The sequence below is a fragment of the Emydura macquarii genome, unplaced genomic scaffold, assembly GCF_026122565.2.
Source record: "Emydura macquarii macquarii isolate MOO-44397 ecotype Brisbane River unplaced genomic scaffold, CSIRO-AGI_Emac_v2 contig_2897, whole genome shotgun sequence".
NCBI lineage: Eukaryota > Metazoa > Chordata > Testudines > Chelidae > Emydura > Emydura macquarii.
In genome coordinates this window covers 10,108,665-10,122,588 of record NW_027133034.1, presented here as the reverse complement: position 1 = coordinate 10,122,588, position 13,924 = coordinate 10,108,665, and the positions used below count along the sequence as shown (strand labels likewise).

The following is a 13,924-nucleotide window of genomic DNA, read 5'->3' as shown; positions in this document are numbered from 1 at the left end:
TTAATTGTGCTTTACTCTCCTCTTAAGGAAAAGAATGTCCAACACAGACAAGAAGGGAAAACCCCAGCATTACTGAATAGTCAAGCAGAAGAAAATATATTTGTCCCTTATAGGATAGTGTAATTTCTTTTTCTCGTAGAGTGTGCCAAACATATTGCACAGTATAAATACTGTATGATAGAGTTATGATAGTGATAAAAGTAATCGGAGGGAAGGCATTTTCATTGTGAGCTCTAATTTCAGGGATAAATTGAGAATAATTAATTGAGAACAATTACATTTTGGGCTGATGTTTCTCCTGCTGGACTTTTTTTCCCCCAATCCAAAAGTAATTTTTTTGTCATTTGTTTTATTTTGAAAGGATGGTAAAATTCAGTTTGGTCATTTTTTATTTATTATAATGTAAAAAACAATTATAGTTTTTTTTTGCAACTGGATAACTTAAAATTAGTTTCCTTAAAACTTCAAACTTACACAAGGTTAGCCTATGATAATGGCCAGATGCCTTATCTGAAGAAATTTAGTTTGAAGATAATAAATGTATAAGCACTTGAAAAAAGACAGTCTCTTACTACCTTCCAATAACATGCTGAGATGCAGGGTGTGAACCCAGATACACATATGTGCATCCATTTCAGTAAACAATAGTGTGATCACACTCAGTTGATCCAATTCTCTGCTGGTTTTAATGGGCACAGTTCCTTCAATTTCAGTAGAGTGTCACCATTGAAAACCAGAAGATCCGGCCCAGCCTGACATCAAATGCAAATATATGCAGCCACATTTTTATGGTTTCCTCTCTCTCCCAACAAAAGAGCAAAGAAATTAAAGGAAAATAAGTGTAATAATGCAACACGATTCATATTTTAAAAAGCATAAATGTCAGGACATACAAAATTATGGTTTTCAGCATTAAGCCCTGTGTAGGGTTGGTTAAAATTATTTTATTCAACAATTTTCCCACTGTAAAATGTAGCTTCATTGAAACAGACATTTTCTGCAGGAAAATCTTGTTCAGTTATGGTTTTTGATTTTCCAGGTAGAAGAATCAAAACAAATTTTCATGCTTTGAATCAACATTTCAAAACAATATACGATTTTGGATTACAAAATGTTGATTCAAAAGCAAAAAAAAAATCAATTTCATAATGTTGATTTGAAATGAAAATTACATTTAAAAATCGTGAATCATTTCAATTTTGTTGAAAATGTAAAATTTCCATGACAACTCTTCCAATTTGAAATTTCTGGGAACCTTTTGTATCACAAAAATGGTCAACGTTTCGACATTTGTTCTGATTTGAAATGAAAAGCATCTTTGAAATGTTGAAATTTCTCATGAAAGGAAAAGTTTGGTTTTTGAACAGCTTTACTTCTGTGCATTTAAAATCTCAACTGTAATATTTTATTAACATACAACTTTGGGAAGTGGTGGTGCTGAATATGAAATAATACAGTAAGGTCTAGATTATCCTCATCCTAGATGAGTGCACAAGGAAGAAAGAAGATACAAGGAGCCTAATTCCTCTGTCTCTTTGTATTTTTATGTAGGAACCAGGCACTCAAGGCTACTAGCAAGGAGTGGGTGCAGAACCTGCAAAAAGCAGCATGCAGGCAGATCTCTACATCAGCATAGCATCCCACTAACTTCAGTCAGAATGAATTTTTCTCACTTTTATCCAGTAACTACTACCTTTGCATTGACAATAAGCAGAGAAAATTTCATCTCCAAATAAATTTGTTTGGGAAAGTTATGTGCAACTGAAAAGGGGATGAAAATGGAAGCCAGAACTCAACACTAATTGTGCAAAGCATCAATAGCAAAAACTGTTAGGTAACTGGGTAAAAGTAAGAAAAGGGCTTGAACCAAAACCCACCCTTTGGAATATACCTGAACCTGATAAACCTTGTATCCACATCTGAACATTGTAATTCAAATCCATCTCCAGTGCAAATCTGTTATTCTCCGTGAGTGAAAACAGAAGCAGTCAAAAAACAGATTTTGTAGTTTAGCGTTGCATTACTGGAAATATGTATCAATATATAAGCTTTCCATGATCTTCCCTTTCACTGAGATGGTACATTTATCTGTTATTCCAATAAAGTAACAGAACTTTGGTACAAAATAGTAACTTTTGCGTTAATTCCTCTCTTTTGGCTTATGATGAACCTTGGGCCTTAGAGTTCCTCATTCAGTGTGCCAGTGTTTTACATTAACATTAATAAAAAAAGAAAATCTTGCAGTAGCTCTTATTTATGTTTCTTCTACTACTGCAAGTCATGAATATTTTTTGAAATCCCAGTTACTAATTTAAGCATCTGAGCCAATGATTTTCCCTTTGTTGTTAAGTTTACCTTTACTCCATACACCCTGAGCAGTCACCAATCTTTCCCTACAAACATCTCCAATGGTAGAGCTGTGGGGGAGGGAAATTTCTTTAAAAAAAACTTAACAGTGTTCTGGTCCTCTGCTCTCCTGTATTTTATTGATCTTTACATACTCCCCAAAGATCAGAGACTTTTTATAATCACGACCATAACTGAATGCCACTAGGGATTCAAGGGGACTTCCCTATTTAATGTTTACAGAGATAGTAAACTTCAGTTTAAAAGCTATAAAGCCATATTAACACCTGGTTGAAGCTACAGTTATAAGTCCGTGCCATACTGACCTCCATTTTTCTTAATTGTGGCCAGAGTTCTGGCTTGGCAGAAATGTGGATAGAATTCCCTTCATAACCTGACCAGCACATTCAATTATCTGGCTGTCAGGATGAAATGCAGGAGGGAAGGAAAGCAGCAATGAGCAAATCATATCAATGAAAGGCAATTAAAAAGACCTTTAATCAAACACTACAGCTGTTAACAAGTCAGGTAATGTATCAAAAGCAATGGTAACTCTCTCTAATTCTTTTGCTTCTGAATCCTATAGTCAGACAGTCAAGGAGGGTGGAAAGCTATTTAGTAACTTTCATTTCATGAACTTTGGAGTGGCATGGCTGCAAAATATTGCCTTAATTGTAGACATAATGATATGATATGAAGACAAAATGATCCCGAGACCTGTCCTTTTGCCTTTCTTATCTTCAGTATCCTGCCTTTCCCCCACCCCCTCCTTCCTTCTCTTTGTCTTGAAGAGGGAAACTTGTACACATCATTGTCTCATAGGGTGCCACTTATTATTAGAGCCTTTTCTGGTTATTGCTTGGATATGTGCAAATCATGGGTTTTTGTATTTTTCCTGTAGTTTCCCTATTGTCTGAGCATGATTTATGTATTTCAGCTTTATGATGTCAGTCCATTTTGTTTCATCTAATTATTTTTATTAGTGATTGTGTCTAAAAGTTTATATTTATTATGACAATTGCCATGAACATTGGTCATCCGTAACAACATGCTAGTTGCCTTAGATAACACCTAGATATCAAAACAACTCAGTCTCTGAATTAAAGGTATTCCCTATAGTAAAGCATGGGGAAGTGCCATGAATATTGTTAACACAGAGGTAACAGTATCTATTTATCAAGGCCAATTGGTAAATTAAGAGTCTGCACAGTATATCCTTTGTTCTATATTTTCATTATTATGATAGGTATTATCATTTTAAGAGACATCTCCAGATATGTTAATTTATTTGTAATTACGTGCTAGGTTGTAAGGTCTAAATTTCTTTAAATCCATACATTATTAATTACAGATTTTTTTTTTGAAAGTTTGCTTTGCCACCTTATTTCATGAGGGTTAAACTGGAGCTCTTGTCCTAGTTGAATCAAACCATCCACTTCTATGGATTACAGTGATGGAATTATGTTGAATAAATCTCATCTGCCCAAAAGAGTTTCCCTATCTAAACAATAATATGTAAAGGGAATTTCAATAATTCAGCTGCATCAAGCTGCAGAACTGCTCAGCTGCATAATACTGAATGACTCTAGAATTTATAAAAACTAATTCCAAATAATATGTTGTCAGAGATTTGGTTTAACAAATATTGTCCCACTAAAGAATTAGAGATGCAAAGAAAACAGCATGAGCTCTTTTTGGCTGGAATGGGTTCAAGCGGGTTTTGATAAATTACTTTCTTAGCACGATTAACTATGGTATGTTTTTCAGACTGTTACAATGCTGTGCGAAGCTAAAAGTTCAGCTAGTGCATGCAACTCTGACATGACTTACGAGAATTTGCTAAAGTTAAGACTACAGAGTCGTGCAGGATGGAGACTTGGACGGGATGTGGGACAGTTCATGACTGTGGCCTCAGAATGTTCATATCGAAGTTTCAAAATCAAAGGGTATACAGTGTCCATTTCCTCACTATACAAGCCTGAGATTCTTGGTGAGTTTGTCTAAAATGTCATCCTCTCTTGCATTTTAGACTTCATTTCCTCCAAAATAATTGTCCCTCTCTCTTTAAGAATGCAACAACTGAGGATAGAAAGAAGCTTATGCAGGAAGACATTTTGTTCTCAATACTTCTCTGATTTTTTTCTCTCTCACTGAGGAGAGTTTCAGAACACTCAGCCAACCTTTGTGTAGGCAGCTGAGGTTTTTTCTCCTCCACTTCAGGTCACGGAACAAGCAAACTGAGTTTCAAGAACTCAGTACTTGAGATGGTTTAAGCTGACGAACAACACAGATTCTGACTTGTGTTTGTATATATTACATACACACAAAGGAAACTCAGATACAGCGTAGCAAAATGTTCCCTCAAAGACTTTTATGGAAGTTTGGATGGGAATATACAGTTGATGAGGCCAAGAATGTACTGAGGATTGACATGATTTTGCAATAACAATCCTTTTTATATGGTGCAAAATAAGTATCATATGCTCGGGCACAGCCCCCTTCTCTAAAAGCACCAGTAAAATTCTCCATAAACTTACTTTGCATTATTAAAAATAACCCCTAGTCATTTTTTTAAAGACTTGTATACTTGTGATGCACCAAATTCAATTAATCTCCAACACATGCTCAAGGCATGAGATGACAAAGCTTCCATTGAACTGCTTGTGCATTTTGTTCTATTTTGACACCACCCTATATGACTCGGTACATTGTGATTCTTCATGAAAAAGAAACAAGGACGTTTACCAGCTCAGCATAGACCTCCCACTGCAGGACAGTATGTATAGCAAATGTACAGAATGTTTCATGGGTTAGATTGATTAAGAATTACTGCACAAAAACCCAATACTGTAGGTTTGTTTAACTCTGCAGTTTGCTGTTTGAAATGTCCTATTTTATGCACCTTGAACCTAATTCAAATCACACTGAAAGCAGTGGAACAGACAGACTCCTGTTGATTTTAATGGGAAATCAATTTTGGATCAACCCTTTGGAGAGAAGCCACTGCTGCAAGGAAAAGTTGCAACTTCTTTCTTTCTCTTTAATTCTAAAATACCTGCCTTGAGTTGCATTATGTTTATTCATCAGCCTGGCCCTACTTCAGGGTTCTCAAGAATGTTTTGGCAAAAATTGGACAAATATAAAAATCATAAACATCAACTTGTATAAAAACCGGTAAGACATATCCCCAGAAAACATACAATTAGTGGCAGAGATGATTCCAGCTGGCAAACAAGTTGGCTCAGCTAGGTAACCTAAGAGACTTTTATTAGGTGGAAGAAGGTCACTTGCCAATAGAATAAGAATTGTCGGCAATAGATGAATTATTTCTCATTGTACTGCACTGTAATGTCCTAGATTTGCATGGAAAGAAGAAGCATGATGACACCTGCATGATCTCCAGAGACAAAATGGCTCATATATGAGCAAAGAGAAACATGCTCTTTGTGTGCGGGGGCTGGGCAGCTCTTGGACCCAGCCCTTTTAATGACATGGCTTGACAAGGATTAAGTCAAAGTTTCTATCTCACATCAATATAAAAACAACCAAAGGATACTGAGAATCCCTGGGCACATGTTCTAAAACTACACTGAATGGAGCCATTCATCATTTGATACATACGTACAACTTTTCTTGCATCCACAGGCCAGGATTAACCACAAGGCCAAAGGAGACATGGTCATAGGGGTGAGTTAACCATTAAGCTTTAGGGGCAAGTCCCAAAACTCACCCGTATCCCTATCCTGCTAGTCTCACTTGGATAGTGCTACATTAGTTTGGCTTCACTATCTAGAGAAGGAGGAATAGAGATCATAAGAAGAACATTCACAATTATGCTACATAGGGTTACAATAAAAAGGGGATATAAACCTTCATGCTTCATAGCATATACTAACCTCTATCTGTTAGGGGTTAGGAAGAAATTTTCTCTATGGGAAGGTTATTACATAAATGTTTTCTTCTGGGTATCTTCCACCTTCTTTTAAGGCATTTGGTTGTGGATACCGTTAGGATACGGGAAGGACTACTGGTTTGATCCAGTAAGGCAATTTGTACATTCCTGTACTGTGTTGAGTCTAGACACAGTGGGTGAAATTAATAGGAGTTTTGACATTGACTTCAATGGGGCCAGTATTTCACCCAATATCTCCTCTGGAGATGGCTCATGATCTAGTAGGTCCACTTTTTTATTCTTGCCCAGGGATGAAAGACCTTTTCTGCTTTGTATGGAATATTGCAGCAAGTCATGGAGAAAATTATTAAGATGCACAGTACAATCTCAGATTCCCTACAAAAGTAGGTCTAGAAAGAGAGCCCTTCTATTTGTAAAACATGAACCCCTAACGAAAATGAAGGACAAATAGCACAGGCTTGTGCCAGGTATATTACAGTACAAGCAGGTGCTGAACAAGCTTTCCCACAAAACTCTTTCACTGCAGCTCAATCCTGGCCTGCAACCCCATTGCTGTTTTAGTCCCTAATCTTTCTTGAGCAGAGACTGCCAATCATGGCAAAATGTGTTGCTTTTTCCTGATGTTAATGGGGATGAGACCAATAAACTCCTCTTGTGTGTTCAGTCTGAATAAACTGTTTGTTATTTATTAAAGGCAGGGATTTTTTGGTTTGTTTCTTTTCTGTTCTTTGTTGCTCTACTACGGACATGTTGTCCTTCGGTTAATATTGTTTTCAGTTATTTTTTTCTGAAGACAGTCACAGGCCTTCAGGCTCTGGACACAAAAAATGAAAGCATATCAGTAGCTTTTATTACAGCAGCAGATCCTTTAGAGGCAGCCTGACAAACAAAAACGAATGAACTCCTAAAGAATACCACCAAAATAGAAGTGTCTTCTAATGCTAGTTCCATTTTAAAATTAGAGATGGTCCCAAACCAAAGCCCTGAATGTGAGCTGCAGATTCACGTTTGTGGCTCAAAGCTATCTCTAATAATCAGCCAAAACTACACATTGAATCCAGACAAGACAATTTGGGAAAACTCTGGTGCCAGATCCAGATTCCAAACCCCCAAGTTTGAAAGTAATTGGATCATAGAATCATAGAGTTGGAAGGGACAAAGGCCATCTAGTCCAACCCCCTGCTCGAAGCAGGACCAACCCCAACTAAATCATCCCAGCCAGGGCTTTGTCAAGCCGCAGTTTAAAAACCTCTAAAGATGGAGATTCCACCACCTCCCTAGGTAACCCATTCCAGTGCTTCACCACCCTCCTAGTGAAAATTTTTTTCCTAATATTCAACCTAGAACTCCCCCACTGCCATTTGAGACCATTGCTCCTTGTTCTGTCATCTACTACCATTGAGAACAGTCTACCTCCATCCTCCCTGGAACTCCCTTTCAGGTAGTTAAAGGCTGCTATCAAATCCCCCCTCATTCTTCTCTTTTGAAGACTAAACAAGCCTAGTTCCCTCAGCCTCTCCTTGTAAATCTTGTGCTCCAGCCCCCTAATCATTTTTGTTGCCCTCCACTGGACTCTCTCCAATTTGTCCACATCCTTTGTGTAGTGGGGGGCCCAAAACTGGACACAATACTCCAAACGCGGCCTCACCAATGCCAAATAGAGGGGAATAATCTGGATTTGGATGTTTGACAGAGATAAAAGCCCAACTACTCTGTTCCTCCTTTCAGTGCTGGTTTCAGAAAAGATGCTTAAAGTGATGGGATGTGGCAAAGCTGGTTTTAAGCCATCTTTACATCTCCTTAATTCAGGTCCTGATCCCCAGATGCAATGCAGGGCAGCCCAGGGAGGCCTGCTGAACTCTAAGTCCTTTTGAATTTCATTAGGTCCTATGGTCTCACTGAATTATTGTCATTCAACAGGCTTTAGACTTCTAAGGGCCAGATTTTTAAAGGTGCTCATGAGATTTTCAAAAGCACCAAACAGATTAGGCATCTAACTTCCACTGATTTCAACAGGAGTTAGGCACCTAATCTTCTTAGGTGTTTTTGAAAATCCCAGTAACCACCTATCTGCATCTTTAGGCACCTAAATTCCTTTGACAATCTTGCTCTAAATGTCTAAGTGACTTTTGATAAAGGGACTTCTAAAAATGTTTCTGTTGTATTACACTAAGAAAACGGTAATGTTGATAGCTAGAGGCGCTACATAACCTTTTGTCAACATAATTTAACAATTTAAGGCTGTGCTATACGGTCTTGACCTCAGTTATGTGGCATTTCTTTCCCCTGTATGGGTTTTGTACTTCAATTACACTGATTCCCTAAGAATTTGCAGATAACAGACTTCAATCATTGTGGGCACTGGTGTACTAGAGACATGATCCACTGAATGTTCACTTAATACCAAAACTACACGTGTGGTTCCTTCATTCACATAATGGCCTTTGAAAGGTCATACCCCGTCCACGTACGGTGTGTCCTGTTATACCCATGGCTGCACACCTATCCATTCACACCAACCCTCAATGGCCTGGAAACTACTTATCCGGAAGACTGCCTGTCTTTCCCGGTGTGATACGGCCACAGTTGTGGTCAGTAGAAATGACCAATTCATCTCAAAGAGAAGACAGAGCTTTTAGATTAATAAATTCCATGGCCAGAAGGGACCATTGTGATCATCTGGTTTCACCTCCTGTATATCATAGGCCATAGAACTTCCCCAAACTAATTCTTAGGGCATATCTTTTAGAAAACATCCAATCTCAATCTAAAAATGGTCAGTGAAAGAGAATCAACCACGACTCTTGGTAAATTGTTCCAGTGGTCAATTACTCTCACCATTAAAAATTTACACCTTATTTGCAGTTTGAATTTGACTAACTCCCAACTTCTAGACATTGGATTGTGTTAGACCTTTCTCTGCTAAATTAAAGAGTCCATTATTAAATATTTGTTCCCCATGTAGATACTTACAGACTGTAAACAAGTCATCCCTTAACCTTCTCTTTGTTAAAATAAATAGATTGAGCTCTTTAAGTCTATCACTAAAAGGCATGTTTTCTAATCCTATAATCATTCTTGTGGCTCTTCTCTGAACTTCTCCAATTTACCAACATCCTTCTTGAATTGTGGGCATCTGAACCAGACACTGTATTCCAGCAGAGGTCACACCAAAGCCGAATACAGAGAGGTAAAATAACCCCTCTACTCCTACTTGAGATTCCCCTGTTATGCATCCCAGGATCACATAAGTCTTTTGGACACAGTGTCACACTGGGTGTTCACGTGCAGCTGATTATCCACACCTCCCCCTCCAAATCTTTTTCAGAGTCACTGTTTCCCAGGATAGAGCCCCCATTCCCCTGTAAGTATGGCAAACATTCTTTGTTCCTAGATATATACATTCACATTTAGCTGTATTAAAACTCATTGTTTGCTTGCACCCAGTTTATCAAGCCATCCAGATCACTCTGAATCAGTGACCCATCTTCTTCATTACCATTCCCTCAATTTTTGTTTTAGCTGACAACTTCATCAGTGATGATTTTATGTTTTCTTCCAAATCATTATAAAAATACTAAATAGCACAGGGCAAAGAATGGATCCTAGCAGGACCCCACTGGAAACAGATCAGCTGATAAGGATTCTCCATTTACAGTTATATTTCAAGACCTATCAGTTACCCAATTTGTAATCCATTTAATGAGAGCCATGATAATTTTATATCATTCTAGTTTCTTAATAAAAATGTTGTACGGCACCAAGTCAAACATCTCACAAAAGTGTATTACATCAACACTATCACTTTTATTAACCAAACCTACAATAACATCAAAAATATATCAATTTAGTTCAGCAGCGCCTATTTTCTATTAATCCATGTGGATTTGCATTAATTATATTACTCTTCTTTTGTTCTTTATTAATCGAGCCCCGTATCAGTTGCTCCATTATCTTGCCCTGGATCAATGTCAGGCTGACAGGTCTATAATTACCTGGGTCATCCCATTTATCCTTTTAAAAAATTGACACAATATTAACTTCCTTCCAGTCATCTGAATCTTCCTCAGTGCTCTATAACTTATCTAAAATCAACATTAATGGGCAACTAAGATCCTCAGGCAGTTCTTTTAAAACTGTTGGATGCAAGTTATCTGGACCTGCTGATTTCAAAATCTCTAACTTCAGTAGCTTCTATTTAACATCCTCCAGAGATACTAGTGATACAGAAAGAGTGTTATCATTACCATATGAGACTATCTAATCTTTTTTTCCCAAATACAGAACAGAAATATTTATTGAACACTTCTGCCTTTTCTGCATTATTATTAATAATTCTACCATTTCCATCTTTTTGTTCCGATTATATTTTAAAATCTCTTATTTTCCTTAACTGTGCTGGCTGTAGATTTATCTTTGTGTCCCTTTGCTTCTCCTATCAATTTTCTATAATTCCTAACTTCTGATTTATATTCATTATTATCAACTTTCCCTTTCTTCCATTATTTTTTTACAGCTGCCTTTACTTCCCCTCTACATCAGGTCAGTGTTTTAACCAGCATAGCTTTCTTCTTGATTATTTAATTGTGACTTTTGGGGCATCTAGTACAGTATTCTTAAATTATCCCCAATTATCATTCACATTTTTATGATTAAATTCCTCCTCCTGGTAGATTTGGCTCATAATTGTTTTCAGCTTTGTGAAATTAGCCCTATTAAAGCACCTAGTGTGTATATATATATATATATATTACTGGTCTGGATATATATTTGTTCTGCTTGAACATTATAAATGTGATCAAGTCATGATCACTTGTACCTAAGCTAATGTTCATTTTTAGTTCTGTGATCAGTTCCTCTTTATTTGTTAGGACAAGATCTAATATAGAATTCCCCTGTGTTCGCTACAACACTTTTTGAGTTAGGAAATTGTCATCTATAATAGTTAGAAATTCCAAGAATTTTTTAGCATTGGCAGCATGAGACCTCCAGCATATCTCACTGAAATTGAAGTCCTCCTGATCACACAATGTTTTTTTCCTACAAATTGTAGATAGGTGTGTAAAGAGCAGGTCACTCTGTTTCCCAGTGTGATTTGGTGGTCTGTAGCAGACATTAACTAATATCTCATCTTTTGCTCTATCTGTTAGGACACTAATCCACATAAGCATTCAAGATTATTTTCTTCTGAGTTATTCATGACTTGGAATCAGGTAATACCATTTTGACTTAGAGTGCCATTTCCCCTCCCCTTTTGCCCACTCAATCCTTCCCAAATTGGTTATAACCATTGATTTTAACATTCCAATTGTGTGAATCATCCCACCAAGTGTCCATAATATCATATAGATTGAATTTATGCTCAGAAAGGAGCAATTCCAATTCCTCTTGTTTGTTAGCCAGGCTTCTAGCATTAGTGCATAGGCAATTCAAAATTTTCTTCTCTTTTGGTCCTTTGGGTCCCTGATTAATTTTGTTCTCAACATCTCAATATTATGCTGACTGAGTTCTCACATCTTCCCTCTTTTTACCGTCTTTAACACCCACCTAACTGCTCTAGCCTGCCAGTCCCTGAGGAGATTAGTCCCCCTTCTACTGAGATTGAGGCCATCCAAACTATACAGCCCTCTCTCCCCAAAGAGGGTGGATCAAAGCCCTCCACCCTCCACCACTTATGTAGCCAGTGATTCACTTCCAGAATCTTCTGCCTTCTGTCTTCCTTTGCTCAAGAGACAGGAAGGATCTCAGAGAAAATGGCTTGGACATTCTTCTTCTTCTGTAGGCTTCCAAGTTCCCTGAAGTCCTCTACTATCTGTGAAATATCCCATGATGCAGTGTCATTTGTGCCGATATGAACCATCACCAATGGATCCTTGCTCTTCAATTTCAGAAATCTATCTGATCTTACAGTGACATCTGGTGTCTTGGCTCCGACAAGGCAGTACACCATTGTGTTGTCTGCCTGTCCCTGGCAGAATGTTCTTTTGATTCTTCGGAGTATTGAATAGCCAGCAAGGATTGTCTTTCTACCTTGGATGGTTGGAGAACTTTTTGTGGATAAGCTTACTTTTCTTATAGGCTGGGCCAAGCTGACATCCATCCATGTGTTCCAAACATCTCTTCATTTCCTTGGACCTGCTGACTCTTGAGAGGTGTCTTCCACAGTTTCCATGCTGAGGATCAGGTATTGATTTGCAACTTCTAGCTGTGTGGAATTCTTTCTGCTTCTATTCTCTTGGAGAACACAGGATGCCTATCCTCATCTGTCTCTGGCCTTGACCTCTAGTGGTTATGAACTGTAGGCCTGCTCTTTAACTTCCTCTACAACTGATTCCTTTGCGACCAGGCCCCTTCTTTCCTTGAACCTGGGGTACTGGTGTTTCCCAAACCTGGTTGTCTAGGAATTCTTCAGCTTCTCTGATTCTTAATAGATTCTCAACTTGCCCCTCCAAGCCAAGAATCTTTTCCTGCAGCACAGTCACCAACTTGCACTTTATGCACAGGAAATCCTTTCTGGCTTCAAGCAAGAAAGAACATGGCACATCAATTGCAGGTTATCATCACTGTTCTATCGCTGGCCAAAATGACCTCACACGTAGCACTGAGCCTTTCACAGTTCCTCTAAACTCCCACCAAAACCCTCCGATTAGCTGCCTCCCTTCCTGGCTCTTGAGTTTGCCTAGTAAGTTACTTTTTATACCAAGTCTTTCCTGCTTAGTTCAGCTCAGCTCCACCCTCACCACCCAGGAGTGAGGAACCACCCAGAGACTTCAAACAGCTGGGCTGATTAAAGCTCCAAAGTTAGAGTCTCTCGGCCTTTAGGATGTTCTCTGAGAGGCCCTTCAGCTTTGAAACTCTCTCTCACCAGTCTTAAGTAAAACTAGTTTGTCAAATTCAAGGCACACTGAATGGCCAATTCATTTTTTCCAAGCTGAGAGAGAGACTGGGAGGGCTCTGGTAGGAGATCATAAGTATCAGAAATATGTTTTAGCTGCTGGGCTATGATTTATGTTAATTACTGGTTGAAGGGAATTCCTGGAATTGTCTATCTGTATAATTGTATTTTTAAAATGTGTCAAGGAGTGCCTACATCAAAGGACTCCTTTATAAAGAATGTGCGCATAAACAGAAATTAATTAATTAATTCAATCAGTTCTGTGGAGGATTACAGCCTTATCATTCTGATCTAACTGCTGTTATGGGCAGTAAAAACTGGAGCAATATTGAGAGCATTAATGAATTCATGTTTGTGAAGTGCTTTGAAGGTGCGGCGCATTTGGTAGGTGTTAGAGAATATTATTTTTTTTGCTGGAAACACTTTAAAAGTTCATGCCACTTTTCTCTGACCCTCAGATTGCTCATAATTCATGATTGTATCCAAATCAAGCTTCATCCAGATCCTGCCTTGGAATGTATTCACATTGTAGCTTAGTCTGGATTTCCTCCTGTTGATGCTGTATAATTGTCAATTGAAAGCATTTTCCACAGAGAGCAACACAGTCTCCTAGGTTACCATGGGGACCAGTAGAGTCACTGGGCTAGATTCTGTGCTGCAGTATAGCACAAAAGGCATAGTTCAGGGGAGCTCCTGTTTGGATTCTGGGCTGACGCAGCCCCTGGCATATATCTCCACAGCTGTCAATGATCTGTCATTGTAGCTCACAA

General features: G+C 38.2%; 1 protein-coding gene across 3 annotated transcripts in view; it reads right to left on the bottom strand.

Moving 5' to 3' along the window:
* Nucleotides 1-13,924, bottom strand: part of LOC137167129 (BDNF/NT-3 growth factors receptor-like) — a 259,594-nt gene that overhangs the window by 71,542 nt on the left and 174,128 nt on the right. The gene's annotated exons all lie outside the window — the stretch shown is intronic.